Raw genomic sequence first — 21,181 nt, forward strand, 5'->3', positions numbered from 1 at the left:
CACGGCCTGAGCACCAGCACTGTGCCCAGTAAGACAAGGACTACCAGGCATTAGGAGTGTGGATCACGACACTCTTTCGTCTCCTAGCCTGTGTTCAGTCCCTGACTCTTTTCAGCATGAAGCTCCAGAAATTGAATTAACAACTGATCAATATTATGCCAATTGAAAACAGTTTTCTATCCTCTTACCAAAATTTAAAGCTGGTTGTCTAGTATTTCAATGTGCTTATTCTAGTGAAAAAAAATTTTTTTTACTCTGTACATGATACATAAGGCCCTTTGTCAGCTGGCGTCCAAGGATTTTGTTTATTTTCCTCTGTTTTTGCTCACACCTCTCATTTTGAAGCTTCCCTTTCAGGACTTTTCAAATTGTTTACAGAAAACCAGATTTGCTGGTACCTGATTTAAACTCCATAGTGCTAAATTTTGCTCCATTCTTTTAATAAATGATTATTGAGCAACTATTACGCAGCAGCTGATTCTCTGTATAGAAAGAAGACAGAGTTCCTGCCTCCAAATACTTTATATTTTAAACTGAGAAAAGAAATTTTAGGGAGCCCATTTCTTCTGTTTTCAGGAGGGCCATTTGGGCTTCAAAATGCTTTTACAAACTTTTTTGGAAAAAGCGACAGTCTCAGATACGAACTCTGTGTGTAGCATTCTTCTGAAACAGCCTAGCTAGTTGGCAGTGTCTGTGATCAACACCAACTGCTCTGAAGCTTTGAAGAAAGGCATGAGCATGTGTGTGCTGTGTACAATACAGGAATGCCACTGAAATCCAACTTAATCCATTAACTCATAAAACAGATTCAATGTTTGTTTAGTGCTTGGCAATACATTTTCTCCAATTTCAAAATTCATTGGGAATCCCACCCACATTTGAACATATTTTTTCCTTCTAGAATTCTTCAAAGGAATCTCTGCAGAAAAGGAACACCAAACAGCTCATGTCATAAGTTGAAATTCCTATTGACATCTGACAACTCTGTAAGCTGGAAAGAACATAGTTGTTATGTCAGAAAGGCCTTCCAGTCTCTTTCATGTGAGCCTTGGCAAGTTAGGTGACGTCTCTGAGCCTTGTTTCTTCATCTCTTGAGTGGGGATAATGATATCTACCTGCCAAGACCATTATAAGGATTAAAGGGATAATTCATATTAAAATCTTGGCACATACTAAGCACTTCATAAAAAATTAGCTATTATTACCATTCTTCTTATTATCAGTAGTCATTCTGTTAAGGGATCTAAGTTAAGCTTGTGCTTATAGCTTATTTATTCATTCAATGAGTGTTTACTACACAGCATCTGCTGTACATAGGGTCCAGTGTTGGGTGCCCTAGGGTGTGGGTGGGAGTAAGAGAAGCACATGAATTTTGCTTTCCATGGTCTTATTTTCTAGTTGGGAAAAGATATGTACATAAATAATTAGAAGAGAAAGTGCCAAAGAGAGGCAGACTAAATAGTGTAGGCTTAGATGCAGAGAAGAGTCCAGTTTTATTAGGAATGGAAGTGGAAGATGATATACAGGAAGGATTCTTAGAGAAAATACACTCTGCCTTCCTTCCCTGCTGGCTAAGAGAGTCTTTACAGGTCAACGAGCTCAAAACAAAACTACCCCCCACCCCTTCCTCTTAAATCTCCGACGTGCTTTGCCATGTTGCTGTTAGTGGCCTTACTTAGTGGTCCCTCATTTTGGCTTAGCAGATCTGAAAGGGACGTTAAAGATCAACTCCTTCATCGCCCTGAAGGACCCTATCAATTTAAAAAAAAAGTCTATTTTAAAAAGCAACTGTTGGCTTTCCTTGCAAGCAAAAAGCAACCAAATACCCTTTCTGTTCTGCCCATAGAAATCTTTAGTTTCACGTTGTAATCCCCAAGACCAATGAAGTTCCAGATTTTCCGCATAATTACTTGATCTTTGTTTGGTTTCATAACAATTATTTTGCTCTCCTTGCATCATCATTTATTTTTTAAAGAGTACACTGAGGTTGTTCTATGATAACTGGCTAAATTTGAGATTATTGGAGATGCAGCTTTACAGAATTAAAGATTTGTCCTTGGGATCCCTGGGTGGCGCAGCGGTTTGGCGCCTGCCTTTGGCCCAGGGCGCGATCCTGGAGACCCGGGATCGAATCCCACATCGGGCTCCCGGTGCATGGAGCCTGCTTCTCCCTCTGCCTGTGTCTCTGCCTCTCTCTCTCTCTCTCTGTGACTATCATAAATAAAAATTAAAATAAAAATAAAATCTTTAAAGATTTGTCCTTCCATGTTATAAGCAATGAATACAGTATAACTAAAATTATTCCCCCATTTTTGCTCAGAAACTCCCTGACAAATGTAAAATCTAGCTGTAAGAATTACTTTCTTGATGGATATTTAAAAAGCATTTAAGGGGCACCTGGGTAGCTTGGTTGGTTAAAGCCTCTGACTCTTGATTCTGACTCAGGTCATGGTCTCAGGGCCCTGGGATCCAGCCCTTTGTTGGGCTCTCTGCTCAGTAGGGAGTCTGCTTGTCCCCCTCTTCCTCTGCCGTTCCCCCACTCATGCACACACATGCTCTCTCTCTGTCAAATAAATACTAAATCTTTTTTTTAAAAAAGGCATTTAGTAGGGGTTCCTGGGTGGCTCAGTTGGTTAAGCATCCAACTCTTGATTGGCTCAGGTCTTGATTTTGGGGTTGTGAGTTCAAGTTCCACATTGGGCTCCATGCTGGGCATGGAGCCTACTTAAGAAAAAAAGGCATTTAATAACTTATCCATTGTTCCTTGTTAAAAGTCTAGGAGGGAAAAAAAGTCTAGGAAGAACAGAATTAAGGTGCTATTTCCTTCATATAAACATACGTATACATACATATTCTCACACACATATGGACATACATTCACACACAATGCCATTTCCTTTAAAGTCAGACACAAGCCAAACATGTCTGTTATCGGCACTATTATTTCACACTGTTTTGGAAAAATAAGTCATGCAAGTAGTTAGAAAATAAAGTAAGAGAAAAACTCAGAAAAAAGTGAAATTTCTTATTTCATAAAAAAAGCCATGAAGTCAGCCTAGAAACTTATACGTAAAAAGAGAAACCAGTAATGTAGCTGGTTAAAAAATGAACTTACAAAACTCATATAACAAGAAGGGGCAGATAGGAAATACAATGGTGAACATTCTGGTATAAAATACAGCTTAAGACATAAAATATTTAAGAATAAGCTGAAAAATTAAGGATTCAGAGCTTACATGAAAAACTATAAAAGTCCATCAAATATCATGAAAAGAGGAGAATAAATTAAAAGTTACACTTGGCTCTTGAGGGGATCCTCTAGTAATGCCATTATTCACTGAACAAGCCTGTATGTTTAACAGAATCTTGGTAAAAACAATTTTTTATTAAATTATCTTAAAATTCATCTAAAATAAACATTAGCATAGTAAAAATTTTCTGAAAGGAACTAGCATTGAAGGGGACAGTGAGCTGCCAGATGTTCAAATACAGTAAATACAAGATGGCCAATAAACATTTGAATAGATGTCATGCTACACTAACAATCAAAGAAATGCAAATTAAAATAAAAATGGGAGTTTCATCTTTGGTTTTTTGACAAATGTTAAAAATTATAAAAATACCTAGTTTTTGTAACTATAGGGATCAAGCATTCGTATACTGCTAAGGTAAATGAGTATAATTTTCTTGAGAGAAGTTTGAGAATGCATTTCAAATTTTTAAATGTGTATGCTCTGAGGGTCATGTACTTGAGCTTGCAGGTATGAATGATGTGTGATCCATCAGTTGTTTTGTCTGGGAATTTTTCGTATGTACATGATTTGAGGAGCGATTCAAGACATGTGAACAAGGATTTTCATTGCAAATTTTTTATAAGCAAAAAGAATATAGATAACTCTAAAGAAGAAAAAGACTAAGATTTCGTTTATGAAGAATTGACTTGATCATATACAATCATCTACTTAACGTAAGAGCAAAAGTCTTTAATGGTTAAGGGGAAAAAAGCAGAAAACAGAAATATGTATCATTAAAAAGAGCACACACATATCTATACACAACACATATATACACAAAAACAATGTAGATAGATGGTGAGCGAGTGAGAGAACGAGCGAGCATTTGGCAGGCTATACACCAAAATGTTAATAATTTTAAACTCCAAGTTGAATGATTATTAATAACATTCATTTCTTTTTTTTAGTCCTTCTTTTACTGTCTGGATATTAAAAAACTAGCAGATAAGCTAATTTTGGTGTTTTTGACTCTTGCAGTAGTACCCTGGCCCCTTTCCTGCGAGCCCTCAGAAGGTATCTGTTACCTCAGGACAACAGCCATCTTCCTCTGGCTCTTAGCGGTAGATTTCCATTAAACTCTGGCCTTTCCTGCTGACTGGGAAGCTGCAAGGGGTTGCTTTCCCACTGCAAGGACTGGAATCTTCTTTGAGAATTGTTACCTGGAGTTCCTAAAACTGCCCTTGCCAGTGGGGATGCATTCCCTGGAGTCTGCTGGGTGGTCACCAGCCAGATTCCTTTCCTCTGTGAGCACCCAGCAAGACTACACTTCCCAGGCTCCCTTACAGTGAGATTTGATCATATGACCCCTCTCAAACTAGTGGTTGTGAAAAGTGAGGGGTGTCACTTTCAGGCCTGATTCATTGAACTTCTCATGGGGGATCCTCTCTGCACTTCCCTTCCTAGATGTTAACTAACGCCTGAGATGATGTTGGAAACTATGTGTTGAAGGTGAAAGAGCCTAGATCTTCAAACGACTTGAGACCAGAATCATTCCGCCAGTCTGGACTGCCAACCGTGGGCTATTTCTGAGTCAGCACGTACTCACACCATGTGCACACACCCCAAAAACATAAAACCAAAAGCAAGCAAATAAGAAACACTTCTAAGCTTGAGCCATTACACTTTTTTTTGAGTCTATTTTGTTATTTCAGATAATCGACCCTATCTCACCCCCTCCCCAACCATATGATTCTCCTTGCAGGGCTAGGTTGGTGTGCTCTCTCCCCCTCTACTTTACATTTTGTACTAGCTGACACCCCTGTTTCAGAGCCCCTCAGGAGAAGAGCTCCTTCAGCTCTCTCTCTCTGTAGGGCTTTGACAGGAGTTCTTGGGGTCCAGCAGGAAACACTCTGAGATACCTTCACTGTAGCATTTCCCTTGCTCTTGTGCTTTCCTTTTAGACATGTATATCCTGAACCTACAATCTTTTAGTCGATATATTCATGACATCTGACTCGAAGAGAAAACTCTGAACACACCTTTGTCCTGACTTATTGACTGGACTGGGATAGCTTGAAGCTCAACTAAGATCCCTGTCATACCTGCAAGAAACTGTTCCATTAAGACACAAAGAGATGGAAAAATATTCCATGCTCATGGATTGGCAGAATTAATATTGTGAAAATGTCAATGTTACCCAGGGCAATTTACACGTTTAATGCAATCCTTATCAAAATACCATGGACTTTCTTCAGAGAGTTAGAACAAATTATTTTAAGATTTGTGTGGAATCAGAAAAGACCCCAAATAGCCAGGGGAATTTTAAAAAAGAAAACCATAGCTGGGGGCATCACAATGCCAGATTTTAGGTTGTACTACAAAGCTGTGGTCATCAAGACAGTGTGGTACTGGCACAAAAACAGACACATAGATCAATGGAACAGAATAGAGAATCCAGAAGTGGACCCTGAACTGTATGGTCAACTAATATTCGATAAAGGAGGAAAGACTATCCATTGGAAGAAAGACAGTCTCTTCAATAAAGGGTGCTGGGAAAATTGGACATCCACATGCAGAAGAATGAAACTGGACCACTCTCTTGCACCACACACAAAGATAAACTCAAAATGGATGAGAGATCTAAATGTGAGACAAGATTCCATCAAAATCCTAGAGGAGAACACAGGCAACACCCTTTTTGAACTTGGCCACAGTAACTTCTTGCAAGATACATCCACGAAGGCAAAGGAAACAAAGCAAAAATGAATTATTGGGACTTCATCAAGATAAGGAGCTTTTGCACAGCAAAGGATAAGTCAACAAAACTAAAAGACAACCTACAGAATGGGAGAAGATATTTGCAAATGACATATCAGATAAAGGGCTAGTTTCCAAAATCTATAAAGAACTTATTAAACTCAACACCAAAGAAACAAACAATCCAATCATGAAATGGGCAAAAGACATGAAGAGAAATCTCACAGAGGAAGACATGGACATGGCCAACATGCACATGAGAAAATGCTCCGCATCACTGGCCATCAGGGAAATACAAATCAAAACCACAATGAGATACCACCTCACACCAGTGAGAATGGGGAAACTTAACAAGGCAGGAAACAACAAATGTTGGAGAGGATGTGGAGAAAAGGGAACCCTCTTACACTGTTGGTGGGAATGGGAACTGGTGCAGCCACTCTGAAAAACTGTGTGGAGGTTCCTCAAAGAGTTAAAAATAGACCTGCCCTACGACCCAGAAATTGCACTGTTGGGGATTTACCCCATAGATGCAGATGCAGTGAAACGCCGGGACACCTGCACCCCGATGTTTCTAGCAGCAATGTCCACAATAGCCAAACTATGGAAGGACCCTTGGTGTCCATCGAAAGATGAATGGATAAAGAAGATGTGGTCTATGTATACAATGGAATATTCCTCAGCCATTAGAAATGACAAATACCCACCATTTGCTTCAACGTGGATGGAACTGGAGGGTATTATGCTGAGTGCAGTAAGTCAATCGGAGAAGGACAAACAGTGTATGTTCTCATTCATTTGGGGAATATAAATAATAGTGAAAGGGAATATAAAGGAAGGGAGAAGAAATGTGTGGCAAATATCAGAAAGGGAGACAGAACATAAAGACTCCTAACTCTGGGAAACGAACTAGGGGTGGTGGAAGGGGAGGAGGGCGGGGGGTGGTGGGCAATGGGTGACGGGCACTGAGGGGGACACTTGACGGGATGAGCACTGGGTGTTATTCTGTATGTTGGTAAATTGAACACCAATAAAAATTAATTTATTAAAAAAAAAAAAGAAACTGTTCCATTTCATAGGATGTCTGTAAGCTGCCAAATCTGAAATAGGTGAATCCAGGGCCGCATGCACCATGGCATTGACAAGAAATTGGGGTGTAGCCTCAGAGGGACCTAGGTTTGAGTCTTCATCCTGCTTATGAGCTATGTTGGCCTCTCTGATTCTCAATATCCTCAACAGCGAACTGGAAAAGAAAGTAATTTCTACATGATCAGAGCCTTCTAGACTGTAGCTGGGGTGATCCTCGTAAATCACTTGGTACTTACATGATGAAAACTAAGAGATAAATTTGAAGATGGAGAATAATGACAATGATAGAAAAAATTATGTAAAGGATTCATTGAGTTGAACTTCTACAGGATTGTGGGAGAGGGATCGAAAGCAAGAAACTTGACCCTGACCAAATTAAATAGCAACCAATGGCATTTTAATATTCCATGTGACTCACAGTTTATTAAACACAGCTTTAAACTTAGCATGGTGTTAGTATCAACTTGTACTGCCATAGCAGATGCTCATTTTCTCTCCTCCTCGAAATTTCCATTGTTCTCCTTTGCTGTATTTTATGTGAATATAGATATTTTCAGCGGGTTATTATGCTCCATTGAGATATTAGCACCTTCTAGAATACTTTATGATTTCATCTCCTGAGTATGTATTCCCATGGAAACAGCATATAGTATAACACAACTGAGAAGGGGCCCCCATATGCCTTTCCTGTGTATATCTTCAAGAACGACATTAACTAGGGGAATGAGGCTGGGAGTATGGGGTTTATTGTGGATTTTCACAGTGATTCCTTTTGCATCTCCTGAAGAGTTCTGTTTTTAATAAACTTTACTAGAAATGTAACATTACCAAAAAGTATAATCAAGTACATTGTATATGTATGAATCATAATAAATGAGGATTAGATAATGTTTTTGCTTACATAAATAGGCTGTTTCACAGTTGATATTTATTTTTTAGTGGAAAAATTTGTTTGGGTGAAGCAAAGGACTCTGGGTGAAAGGCTTGAAGAAGAGGGTTGACTTATATTCAAGTAAAATTTATGAATACGCATGAAGTTGACCACAACCTTCCTTCTATCGGCTTAGAGTTAACTCTACCCCACACTGTACTCAGGCATGGGCTGAGTTGGTGAGCTGTGTGGGCTCTAAGGATAGCAGTGAATCTGCTGAATCCTGAATCAGTGAATCCTGAATCTCATGAAGGACTATCTTCGTGAGAGTTCTTAAATTTAGGGCCTTGTGCATTTAATGTTGCTTAGTCTTGGTTTTCTCATTTGTAAAGCACAGCTGCTAAAAAGTGGTGAGCCTAGCACGTCTGACACATAAAGACAAATAATGTTGAATACACCCCTCCTCTGAGCAACAAAATGATCTTCAGTAATAATCATGAAATGCATGAATAATAATAGTGGCAAGAAAAAAATACAGTGTATATATATATATGTGTGTATATATATATATATATATACATATATATATGTATGATGCTCAGTCAGTTAAGAACCTTCCTTTGGCTCAGGTCATGATCTCTGGGGATCCTGCGATCTAGCCCTGTGTTGGACTCTGCTCAGTGGAGAGTCTGCTTCTATCTCTCCTTCTGCCCCTCCCCCTACTCATTCTTGATCTCTCTCTCTCTTGCTCTCTGTCTCTCAAATGAATAAATAAAATCTTTTAAAAATTTTTGAAAAGGGAAAAAACCCTACATTTACATTTACATAATAACAATACAGTTTCTGTTTTTGTTCCTTGTGCAGATATGTCAATAATTTTGTGAAATTTGGTTTCCTTTGTCTATTTATGTTTGATAGACAGTATAGCCAGACTTATCGATCTATGTTCTTTGATAGTTGATCAAAGCGTCTTTGTTTTTATTAATTTTAATTTATTTTTTAATAATAAATTTATTTTTTATTGGTGTTCAATTTGCCAACATACAGAATAACACCCAGTGCTCATCCCGTCAAGTGCCCCCCTCAGTGTCCGCCACCCAGTGACCCCCACCCCCCGCCCTCCTCCCCTTCCTCCACCCCTAGTTCGTTTCCCAGAGTTAGGAGTCTTCCATGTTCTGTCTCCCTTTCTGATATTTCCTACCCATTCCTTCTCCCTTCCCCTCTATTCCCTTTCACTATTATTTATATTTCCCAAATGAATGAGACTATTATATAATGTTTGTCCTTCTCCGATTGACTTATTTCACTCAGCATAATACCCTCCAGTTCCATCCACATCGAAGAAAATGGTGGGTATTTGTCATTTCTAATGGCTGAGGAATATTCCATTGTATACATAAACCACATCTTCTTTATCCATTCATCTTTCGATGGACACCGAGGCTCCTTCCACAGTTTGGCTATTGTGGACATTGCTGCTAGAAACATCGGGGTGCAGGTGTCCTGGCATTTCATTGCATCTGTATCTTTGGGGTAAATCCCCAGCAGTGCAATTGCTGAGTCATAGGGCAGATCTATTTTTAACTCTTTGAGGAACCTCCACACAGTTGTCCAGAGTGGCTGCACCAGTTCACATTCCCACCAACAGTGCAAGAGGGTTCCCTTTTCTCCGCATCCTCTCCAAAGATAAACTCAAAATGGATGAAATATCTAAATGTGAGACAAGATTCCATCAAAATCCTAGAGGAGAACACAGGCAACACCCTTTTTGAACTCGGCCACAGTAACTTCTTGCAAGATACATCCACGAAGGCAAAAGAAACAAGAGCAAAAATGAACTATTGGAATTTCATCAAGATAAGAAGCTTTTGCACAGCAAAGGATACAGTCAACAAAACTCAAAGACAACCTACAGAATGGGAGAAGATATTTGCAAATGACGTATCAGATAAAGGGCTAGTTTCCAAAATCTATAAAGAACTTATTAAACTCAAAAGCAAAGAAACAAACAATCCAATCATGAAATGGGCAAAAGACATGAACAGAAATCTCACAGAGGAAGACATAGGCATGGCCAACACACACATGAGAAAATGCTCTGCATCACTTGCCATCAGGGAAATACAAATCAAAACCACAATGAGATAGCACCTCACACCAGTGAGAATGGGGAAACTTAACAAGGCAGGAAAACACAAATGTTGGAGAGGATGCAGAGAAAAGGGAACCCTATTAATTTTAATTAAAAAAATTATCTTTCGTAAGAACCAATAGCTATACAAATAGTTAAGGAAATATTATACATAGAATAAGTTTGGCAGATGCATTAAAAACTCCATTTCACAACACATTCCAGAAAATTTTTACACAGATTATGTGTCTTTGGAATCAATACTACCAATTTTAAAATCTCTATGAGACTATAAAAACAAAACAAAACAAAACAAAACAAAAAAAACCAAAAAACAAAATCCCACTAAAATAACTTCACCAGAAAGTTTATCAAACACATCTTATGTTTTATAAAATCTGCAAAAATCAGAGATAATGGCTCCATGATAACTAATATTGACATTATCCAATCAGTTGCTGTAGCACAAGTTTCCAGTTTCTTGAGAAAATGAGACAAACATCCTTTGTCCTTTAGATTTCTCCTAGCAATGTAAAACTAACATCTTTTATTGCTGCTTCTGCATTTTTCTTTGAAATTTGACTTTTTCTTATGCAAAATATTTATTTCCTTACATCTTGCTATATAGCTAATGACCTTTTCCATAATTGCTTTGTCCTAAACATCAAGGACTAATTTTAAAGGTACATTGATGGAGCTGATTCTGGCTGTTTGAAAGTAGTATTTTTGGTGCCGAATTAGCACCAAAAAATTCACTTTAGAAAATTTCACACTCAGAACAATATTGCATTTATGAGCTAAAATTTGCACTTACTAGCCAATAACATAACATCTTGTACTTTGACTCTGTTTTAAGTTTTAAATGCAAAATAGTTCTCCAGCTGGTCACCCAGAATGTCAGGTTTGCGATAACTTCAGTTTTATTCCCTCATCTATTCTGATCACTATGTTGTTGATATTGATTCAAAATCACCCATTGAAGTACAAGGATAGGTAATACCACAAGTGCTAAGGATGTGAATTAGAATGGTTCTAAATTGTCACAAACATAATCCTCACATGAACACATAGCTAGGTCTTTGCCTGTTGGGTGCTACCAGTATAGCTGAGAGTTCTTGGAATTAACTTCTGTATAGAATATATTTATTAAAGGATACATAACAAAAAACCGTTAATTTAAAGCTTACATATATATTATTAAAACTCAATAGTCAACCACAACAATTGTTTAGAATTTAGACTAACAAAAGAATTTTCTCAAGAAGGGGTATTTTATCACAGACATTGTTTAGAATTTCTGACTCATGGTGATAATAAAGAGCAGACCAACTTTTCAGTCTGTTTGTGGCATTGTTTTAAAATTCCTTACAGACAATGGACCCCTTACTGCCTGCACCCAGTGTAGACAGCTCACATCATCTTATCCTTGGTACCATACCGGTTTGGGAAATCCACTGGTTTGGCTTGTGTTAGGTTCTCAACAAATACTAAATTTTCAAGTTTAGTCATGCCCATCCCAAACTTTACTCTGCAATTTATTTGTCTATAAGGGCATATGTATTCATGCTTCACACATTTAGTGAGTATCCACATAATGGCAGACCCTGACCTGGTCCTTGGGAATATAAAACTGAAAGACCTAACAGTCTCTGCTTTTGAGGAATGTGCTAGTTCATTAATGAACAAATTAGTTTTCAAAGTTTTAGCCATCATTGGAAATTTTCTTTATATATCTTTAAAATAAGAGCAGCTGCAAGTAACAATATTAATAGCTTAACCTATAAGGCCATTTGCTGTTGGATTAGCATACTATCCAGAGATGTGAGGATCCAGATGTGGTTGCCAGCTTAACAGTGCCATCAAGGACTCTAATTCCTTTGCTCGTTTGTCTCTACCATCCTCAGTTTGTATGCAATGTCTCCTCTTGTGGTCATGAGATGTGTGCTGCAGCTCTTAGCATCATGAAGTCCCTATGACTTCTCTTTATATCCCATTGGCTGGAACTGGGTTTTCTGCTCAACTCTGAGTAAATCACTGATGAAAGGACATGGAATTGTGTGATTGGTTCATGCCAATCATGATTGATTATCTGGACCTGTGCACATGACCATGTGAGTCAAATCAGAGTTTTATTAACAAGGAAGACGTAGGGTCTGACAGTTGAATTAGGTAGTCAACAGTATCTATATATCTGAGTCAAGTGAGCTGTATGCAGACCTTGTGAGGGCACAGGTTTTTTTTTTTTCTTTAAGATTTTATTTATTCACTCATGGGAGACACAGAGAGAGAGAGGCAGAGACATAGGCAGAGAGAGAAGCAGGCTCCCTACTGGGAGCTTGATGCAGGACTCGATCCCAGGACCCCTGGACCATGACCTGAGCCAGAGGCAGCACTCAACCACTGAGGCACCCAGGTGTGTGAGGGCACAATTTATCAAATCGTTGCCTCAGTTACTTTGTAAATATAATAATTATACCTGACCCTACTTAACCTGTACAAATGCTTAAACCACAGGCTCAAACTCTGGGTAAGAGCAGTTCTAAATTCTATCTGTTCTTTATGACCTGAGAGAAGACCCCCTTCAGCCCTTAGTCTCCTTTAATTGGTGGCTTTTAGGATTAGATGAACTTCTAAGTTCCTTCTTGTTCAGATACTGTATAAAATAGTTCACTGGTGCCTGGAATGTATCAATGATAGCAGCCTCAGCTTTCTTATGACCTTGTCATCATTCAGACAGGATTCTCTTATGGCCCTGCTGCATGCCTCATTCAAGAGAAGCATCCAAGCCATTTGTCCCAGCCATTTAATGACTAATGGTGAACCTCCCTGCTCTATAGGCATGCCAGTTAGAGAAGCAATATTACTTGCCTCTGGATTATTTCAGTCTAGCTACTGTCAAAATAGCATAAACATGTGACAAATCTTCCCAACTATGTGAAGAATCAGGGCACTGGATGCAATTCAGACAGCATAAGTCACTGCAGAAGTTCAAGTACTTCCCCTAAGGCACTCCAGCCATATAGATACAATCTAGTCACATAAAACCCTTTGAGAAATGGACAAAACAAAGATCCCCCATGGATCTTTGCCTATTTTCTCAAGAATAAAGTTTGCTACAAATCATTTAAAGGACACATCAAGATACACCCCTTTAGATGTCTAAGGATACTTCAAGGTACTTGAGAGATGAGTTTCCCTCAGGAGACACGAATGATTCTTAGCATTGATTTATTCTCCCAAAACAATATAGCAGAAAAAAATAGAACCGAACATTCCTGCTTTAAATGCTCTCTTTCATTATTTATTATCTGCATAATCATAGGCGAGGTATTAAATCCTTTCCAGTCCTCTCTTCTGCCATCTTTGAGATAGGTATTTTGAAGATAGTAGAGTAGATCTCCCAGACTGAAGGCTTGTACTAGTTCAGGTACCTGTAAGTCAATATGGCAGTTTTTATATAAATGATCATAAGATGAGTCACATATCAAAGAAGAAAGGAACCAGAGAGGGCCAAGTTTCTTTAGCCAGGTTTAGAAACTCTTTAGGAGATAATAACAAAGTCAATGACAACTTGAGGATGACTCCTGGGGACAGCATCAGGGCTCTCAAGAGCATAGATCATCTCCTGACTTTCATATTTTGAAGTGTTCTTTACTCAACACAAAATCCATCCTGAGGTCAGCCACGGGTCTCACTATAATGTAACTGCATGGCAGCAACTTGAAGAGTCAACTTGCTTATCTTCACCATCCTATTTGCCACTTTTTCCTGGTGAAAGCAGGAAGACCAGGGGATTCAGAATGATAGGGGATGGTTTCTAGCTATTGCTCTAAAATAATTAAATTGAATTCTGCTTCGCTACCTTCATCCTGCTTCAACATTCAGCCAATAGAGTGAAAAAGGAAGTCTCCCAAGTGGCAGTTTCTTCTCTACACATTCATGCCTTCATGCTGACTTCATCCTTCACCATTCACCATCTACTCAACTGTCTTCTCTGAACATTCCCCAGAATGTTCCAAAGAATCTTGCTTCAAATGGCATTCAAACCAATATGGACAGAACTGAGGAAAAAAAAAAAAAAAAAAAAAAAGAACTGAGGGTCCTCCTCAAATTTGGACGTTCCCAAATCAGTTTTCATATGGCACATCTGGAAAAATATTTGCTTCCTTATTGACCTGGTGAATTCTGTTCTCCCTACATCAAGTCTTGTTATATCTTCCTCATTAGTTTCTATCCCGTCTTCCCTACTTTTATACGTACCTTTATCACAGCCCATCCTAATGATCTGCTCACTTTTCTTCTTCACTTCAACAGACTTTGAGCTCTTTGATGCCAAGAACTGAGTCTGAACACCTGTGCAGCACAATGCATGGCACAAAACATGGCAGAGGGAGAAGACGCTGGGCTCAGTGACTGATGAATGAATGTGTAGTCTGTAAGTCTGATCCCACTTATTGACTGATGGTTAGCCAATCTTCTTGACAGATGAAGAATCCTGCACTTTCCACAGGCTTCAGTTTTGGAACACTGGGGAGGTTTGTGAGGAAGCACTTTCTCCATTAGATAGAAATCCCCATCTGGACCACATTCCATTGCCTCAAATGCCGATAAATAATTCAGAAGCTGATAAGTTGACTGTTTGGACATGAGCTCAAAGTGAGGAATCTAAAAGCACACAGAAGATGAGATAAGCTGTTACATCTCTCTCACACATACATGGACACACACACACGACCGTATCCATCTAAACTCAAACCACACTGAAGCACCAAAAGATGTCTCTCCAGATGGGACAGGAGGCAAAGGAAGACCAAGCAAATTTCATGGGTTTGAGGAAAGTAAAATCCATTCTCATCTTGTGGTAGAGAATCCAAGTAATTCAGCTTTGAATCAGTACAAGAGGTTAGACTTAAGATTAATTAATAAGTTAAGTCCCCAAATAATATTCGCTGAACACCCATTCTGCCTTTACTTCTGAAAATTTTAAGAATTAAAAAGAGCTGAAGAGACAGCTAATTACAGTGTGTGCCAGTACTGCAGTGTTGAGAAGTGCATGGTATGACATGCAGGGCCTAACACAGCCTGGGGAGTTATGGAAGGAAGGGTTACAATATGGGAAGAATTTTGAGGAATGAATAAACGATGGTCAGATGAAGCGGTGGAGTAGGATGGAAGGTGTTCCATGGAGGAAGAGAGCCTAGCCTGGACAAAGTCCTGGGGGGAAAGTCTAGAAAATGGGGAGAATGGTAAATCATTCCATATGGCAGAGATAGAAGGGCAGAAGGAATAAATGGTAGATGAGGAGACCAATCATGGCAGAAGATAGGGAGGGAATGGTAGGTGAGAGCCAAGCCATAAAATGCATCAGAAGTCATGATGAGAAAATTTCAGTCCTTCCAGGAGGCACCAAGAAGCCATGGGGAGATTCTTTGGATAAATCATTTATCTGGATGGTAGAGACAGAGACATGTTCATTAATTAATGTTGGTACTTTTCCAGTGCAGCTCAGAGAAGGAAAGAGGCAGATGGGCCTTTAGCATTCTAAGGCCAGGATTATAATTTCTTAAGGAATATAATCAAAGCCATGTTAATAGGAGGACCATCCAAGGCTCATGTCAAATAGACAAGGTGGTTTACAGAAGGAATTCAATTCTCACAGCTACATATTATATTTAACATCAAGGAATTCAGAGAAAAAGAGCCACAGGCCAAAATGAAAACATCCCTCACACCCAACCACCATCTTCTATCCATCTGTTGATCCATCAAGAACTGAATGGTCAAAGAATTGCGGGGTTTGAAAGACATAAAAAGGAACAATAGGAATTAGGACCAATTCTTCGCATTCTAAGAAAGGGGAGCAGAAAGAAGCAGCTGACAGAGAAGGTCATGAAGGGAAGGATGGAAGTCAGAAAGAAAGCGAGAAGTAGAGAATCTCAGTGGAGCATCCCACCAAGGCCCACTTGGCAGGGACTTGTTTCTTTGTGGTATTTGAGGTGAATTTAAATAACTCAAAAGCACAGCCTCTGGCTATCAGTTGGGACTCTTTAATAAATAGCTGGTCAAACTTCTCTCAGGATACACTGTGTTCCATGTTAAGATGTGACCAACATTATTTAGAATGGTGAAGGGAACTCCGTAGTTTCTGAGAGTCACAAGCCCATACCCCATATGGAGTACAAAACAGGTAATGACTATTAATAGGTAGAAACTACCAAATAGAGAGCTAGAAGGCTCATTCTACTAATTTTCCATCTTTTGATCATATCTAAAGATATTTCTTGTGGGGCAAAAAGGAAGAGATTAGAGGTGGGACTCTGCCATAGGGATTCATTACCATTAATTGGGAACATTCTATGTGCCAGGGACAGAGCTAAGTGCTTTATATAAATGATCTCATTTAATTCCTACAATAATCCTGTGTTATCAATACTGTCTATCTTTATTCTCGTTTTAGGGATGAGGATAAAGAGACTTAGAGTTGTAAAGAGTAAACATGATCCCTTCAATATCCTGAAGATCCTTATATTACAAAATCCATGAAACTTCTGGGTAGAATACTGATGAAGGAACAGAGGGAGGGGGAGGGGGAGCAGAGATATTCTTTCAAATTGATGAATTAGAGTTTTGAAGCTGCAGACCTTGTTCCACTGATGTGTAGGAAAATCAATTTAGTAGGTTGTGGCCAAGCATCTTTAAAATGGAGTAGAATGAAATGGAATAGAATAGAAAAGAAAATATCAGAGTGGACTGTAGATGGTAAGGAAAAGTATCACTGCAAGAATTGTTAAGTTCTTGTGTGTACTGGTTTGCAACATAAATGCACAGCTTTACGTGAGTCCCTCCCAGAATTTGAAATCCACTGTTCAAGCGCATAGCTGAACTTAGACTAGAAAACTAGGGAGATCTTTAGAAACAAAAACAGAGCAGGATCCCCCACTCTATCGAGAGGCATAACATGGAGAATTGGCTGAAAGTTTATGATATTTGAAAGTGGAAATTTAAATCATTGGTAATTCTCAGCATGGGAAGAGAAGAGAAGACAGAAAGCTCACGTAAACTAGACTTTCTGTGGGACGTAAATGGTTGTTAGTGGGTATTGGAACATTTCTTTTAATCCGAATATTCTTTGAAGAGTTACTTTTATGATTAAAATGCTCCCCGAACAACATACGTTTAGGGCATTGGGATAAAATAACTGGTGAGTTATAGAAGAAGCTTTCATTTCAAAGACCGTTTTACAATAGTGTATCATCGGAATGATTCTTGCAAACTGGTGAATAGAAAGATTCAAGCATCATTTTTCCCTCCTGAGACAACTCCCGAAGAGCAGCGTTTTCTCATCTCTAGTTCCACAGAAGGTACAGCTCTCATTTCTGTGATTCCATCGAAAATCTTGAAAGGACACACTGAGGGAATAGGCTCAGTAGTTGGCAGGCAGGCTTAGCATCTCAGAGAGGAAATCGATTACCATTTCAGGACTTCCATGCAGTCGCTGTCCAAACCACAGTGAGCAAGATAAACCATAAGTTAAACTGACCTCCTGCTGATATGCCTGGGACACCATCAGAATCTATTTCCAAATATCATGGAGGGGACCATGTGGAATCCTCTGACTTCTGGAGCATCAGATTGAATGGGGAGCCTGTTTTTTATTATGGCTGGGGGAAAAAAATAATGTTTAACTATTCCATGACTTTAATGGAACACAGATTTGGTTTGTCTTGGAAATGACTGTTCGGCATTATAATTACAATTTGCTTGCAGCATCAGTGAAGGCACACGGTAGAGCTGGCTTCCAAACCACGGAGGCAAAGAAGAGAGAGGACGAGCTCTAAGATACATGTGTGCGTACACACGTACACACATACACATACACATCGTCCGTTGGTTCATTTGCAATTCATGACACTTTGGAACAGGGAAGTTTTTTTTTTTTTTTTCGAAAGGCAACATCCGTTCCCTGACAAACTCATAAATCATTTGATTTTTCTGCTACAAAGCAAAAATCATCTTTAAAACCAGTGTGATCTTTGAGTCTCTGCTCATTTGGCAAATGCATCTCATGCTGAAATAAACCTGCTGTCAACGTTTGACAAGAAGTCTGCATTCCCTGAATGTATGTATTTGCAGTGTTCATTCAGAGGCATGCCATTTTGGATGGTGCCCTCACTGAGCCAGAGGGCTGCACTCAGCATCTAGGTTCATCCCTTGGAACCCTGCCAGTGTGGCCCTTTCACCACTTCTAAGGGCTTTAGAGTTTCACCCAAGGTTAAGTGTGATAGTAGAATATGGGAAGAATCTCAATGGGACAGAAGAAATGAAGCAAATTACAGCTAATCAGATTGTACAAAGCACCATGTGTTACTTCTAAGATTTTGACTGTTTTCTCTTAGAATCTATAATCCTAGACTGAGTGCATGCTAGAGGAAGGACAGGGTCATTGGCTGTAAATTATTCAGTGCCCAGTGTTTCATCAGTCAGACCTTTGTATCTACTGTTCTCTCTCCCCGAAGTGTGTGTTCTCCTAGTCTTTGCATGGCCAGGTCCTTCTCATCCTTTAAAACTCAGCTTTTTGAATTCTATAATCATTCATTCAGTTCAGTGTTATTAGCGCCTCTTAAAAGATAAAGAAGCTGGGGCTCAAAGAGTCCAGGTAGTTTGTCACTGGCTAGTAACTCGTGGAGATAGGATTCCAACCCCAAGGTTCTAGATTCAGATCCTTGAAGATCACATTGTGCTGCTTAGTCCTCTGCTCTAAAAAGGATCTCAGGGGCACTTGACGGGATGAGCACTGGGTGTTATTCTGTATGCTGGTAAACTGAACACCAATAAAAAATAAATTTATTATAAAAAAAATAAAAAAATAAAAAGGATCTCAGACTAGTCTTAAAAAAAAAATTCATTATTGCTAACTCATTCCAGAATGGAGGTGCTTGTGTGATCTTGAAGGAGCCTGGGAGTTCACTGAAGGGTTCCAAAAAAAAAAAAAAAAAAAGCAAACAAGTTGGAAGAGTCAAAAAAATTTTGGAAGAGGAAAATATATTCTGTGTAAAGGAATGTCAGGCAAAATGGCACAGCATTGTGAAATAGCAGGAATCACAGTGGAAGCTACTCTAAGGAGATTAGTATTGCTTGAACATTATTGTGAAGAAGGTGGTGGAAGCCAAGGCCGGGGAACCCAGTAGGAATACATAGAGGGTCTAAGATGCCAAGTTATATCGCCTCCAACCTTGGAAGGAGTATAGAGATACGGTAGGCAGCGGAGTGCCATGGTCAGACATGTCGCTATAGTTGTCATGTGGGGACAACATGCAATAGGGCAGGTAAAAGATGCTGTGAGCCTGAAGCAGAACAGTGATGGTAGGCAGGGAGAGGGTGGGTCTGATTGATGAAGATTGACATGATCAGGAAACTCTGGATTTGGGAGATGGGGAGGCTGAAAGGGGAGCTTAGGTATCCTCCCAGGTCTCTGGCTCATGGTTCCTGGGCAGATGATGGTGCTATTCTTGGAGAGAGGGAACCAGGTTTAGTGAAGAGAGAATGATAAGCTGCATTGGTTTAGTACATGATGGGACATGGTGGCACATGCATCCAACTTGTCCTTGCACAGGACGTGTCGGAGAGGTGACAAAACTGGGCTGGTGATCGGGAATATGCAAGCACAGGAGAGGTTGCAAAAACCAGCACTTCAAGGTAAGCGTGTGAGGAGAGAATAGAATCCTTAGACTCATGTGGCACCGTGATGGTGCCAGGGCTGTGAGAGTTAGAGTAAGTCCCAAGAGAAACTTGAACTCTGAATGAGCCAGGGCCCAGCAGACACAGTCATCTAGCCACCTGCAGCTCCCCTGTCTTCTAGAAAGTGGGGTTAACTTCCCTCTGCGGGTAAAAATCAGGAGTCCGAAAGACCTGAGAAAAGGACTGTGAACCCATCATCTGTCGGGGAGTGCTGAGGCTCGGTGGTCCAACCATGGAGGACATTCAAGTTTTCTGAAAAGTGAAACTTGTTCCTGCAGAGGTAGACATTTTTCATGTTTTTCTTAGCAAAACCTAGAGATTTGGATTTTAATTTAAACGATGTGAACGTGGTGAATGCAATAACTATTGTTTATTATTATTATTGGTATTAATAAATCCGGCTGTTTCTGTGGCAGTAACTGTCACAAAGTCCGGGCCCTTAATTGTGACAGTATGCCCAGTGTTAAATAGAAAATAGAATAGGGAGGAAAAAAAACATTTTTATTTTCACCACTAACCATTCAAAGTTTTATTTTCTAATTATGCTTCATTTGTGGCTAGCCATTCCAATTCATATTGAGATTTAACAAACTTTTACTGCGCGCCTGCTATTGCCCAGAGCTAATGCCTGGCACTTTGGTGTTTCTTTTAAATGTTTCCCTGAAACGCCACCACAGGGCCAGAGGGAAGTCGGAATGATTTTGTCCATTTTACAGATAAGGATACTGAGGCTCTCAGGAATGAAGTGATTTGAATTTACTCCGCCAGTTAAAGGAGGCCAAGGATAAGCATGTCCATGTACACACACGCGCACACACACACACACCCACACACGTGTTAAATTCTAAGTCCAGGGATGGTTTTTTCCCCCTTTTAATACAACTGCTGGTTCTAATTCTAAAATGTGGTTCACATCTTGCTGATTTTTCTAGCTATATAAATCTTTTCTCTTCTTTCCTTAACTCCTCAGCATCCCAATCCCATGGAACAAATGCATTAAAAAACAGGGGGATAAGTGAAGTTGTGACCTTTATAAAATAACCATCCCTAGATCGTCTGTGCAAATTCTTTGGGTCTGCGTATTTGGTAGTTTTGATTTGGTCTAGGGGAAATAAATCAATGGGTAGCGTACAAAATGCAATGCCAATGATTATCCTCATCGACTTCCTTGACGCTAGTGGGCTGTGGTGATTTATATAAACTTATAGGGCTGTTCAGTGGAGGATTAACTATATGACCTTCTACATCCTTAAATATGTCCACATTATCTTTGAGGTTTAAAAACAAGGTGACTGGGCCCAAGTGCCTCCAGTGAGAGAGTCTTGTGTGGCCATAGAAATGAATCCTGGCTAACAGCAGTCC

At 39.5% G+C, this 21,181-nt stretch overlaps 1 long non-coding RNA gene across 1 annotated transcript in view; it reads left to right on the forward strand.

Annotated features, from left to right (window-relative positions):
* The window catches only part of LOC140594552 (uncharacterized), a 163,421-nt gene that overhangs the window by 136,660 nt on the left and 5,580 nt on the right, over positions 1 to 21,181 (forward strand). Inside the window, exon 3 of the long non-coding RNA XR_011995426.1 lies at positions 14,396 to 14,516. This is a non-coding gene — a long non-coding RNA (uncharacterized lncRNA). The remainder of the gene's footprint in view (positions 1 to 14,395; positions 14,517 to 21,181) is intronic.

This window comes from Vulpes vulpes, chromosome 12, assembly GCF_048418805.1.
Source record: "Vulpes vulpes isolate BD-2025 chromosome 12, VulVul3, whole genome shotgun sequence".
Lineage (NCBI taxonomy): Eukaryota > Metazoa > Chordata > Mammalia > Carnivora > Canidae > Vulpes > Vulpes vulpes.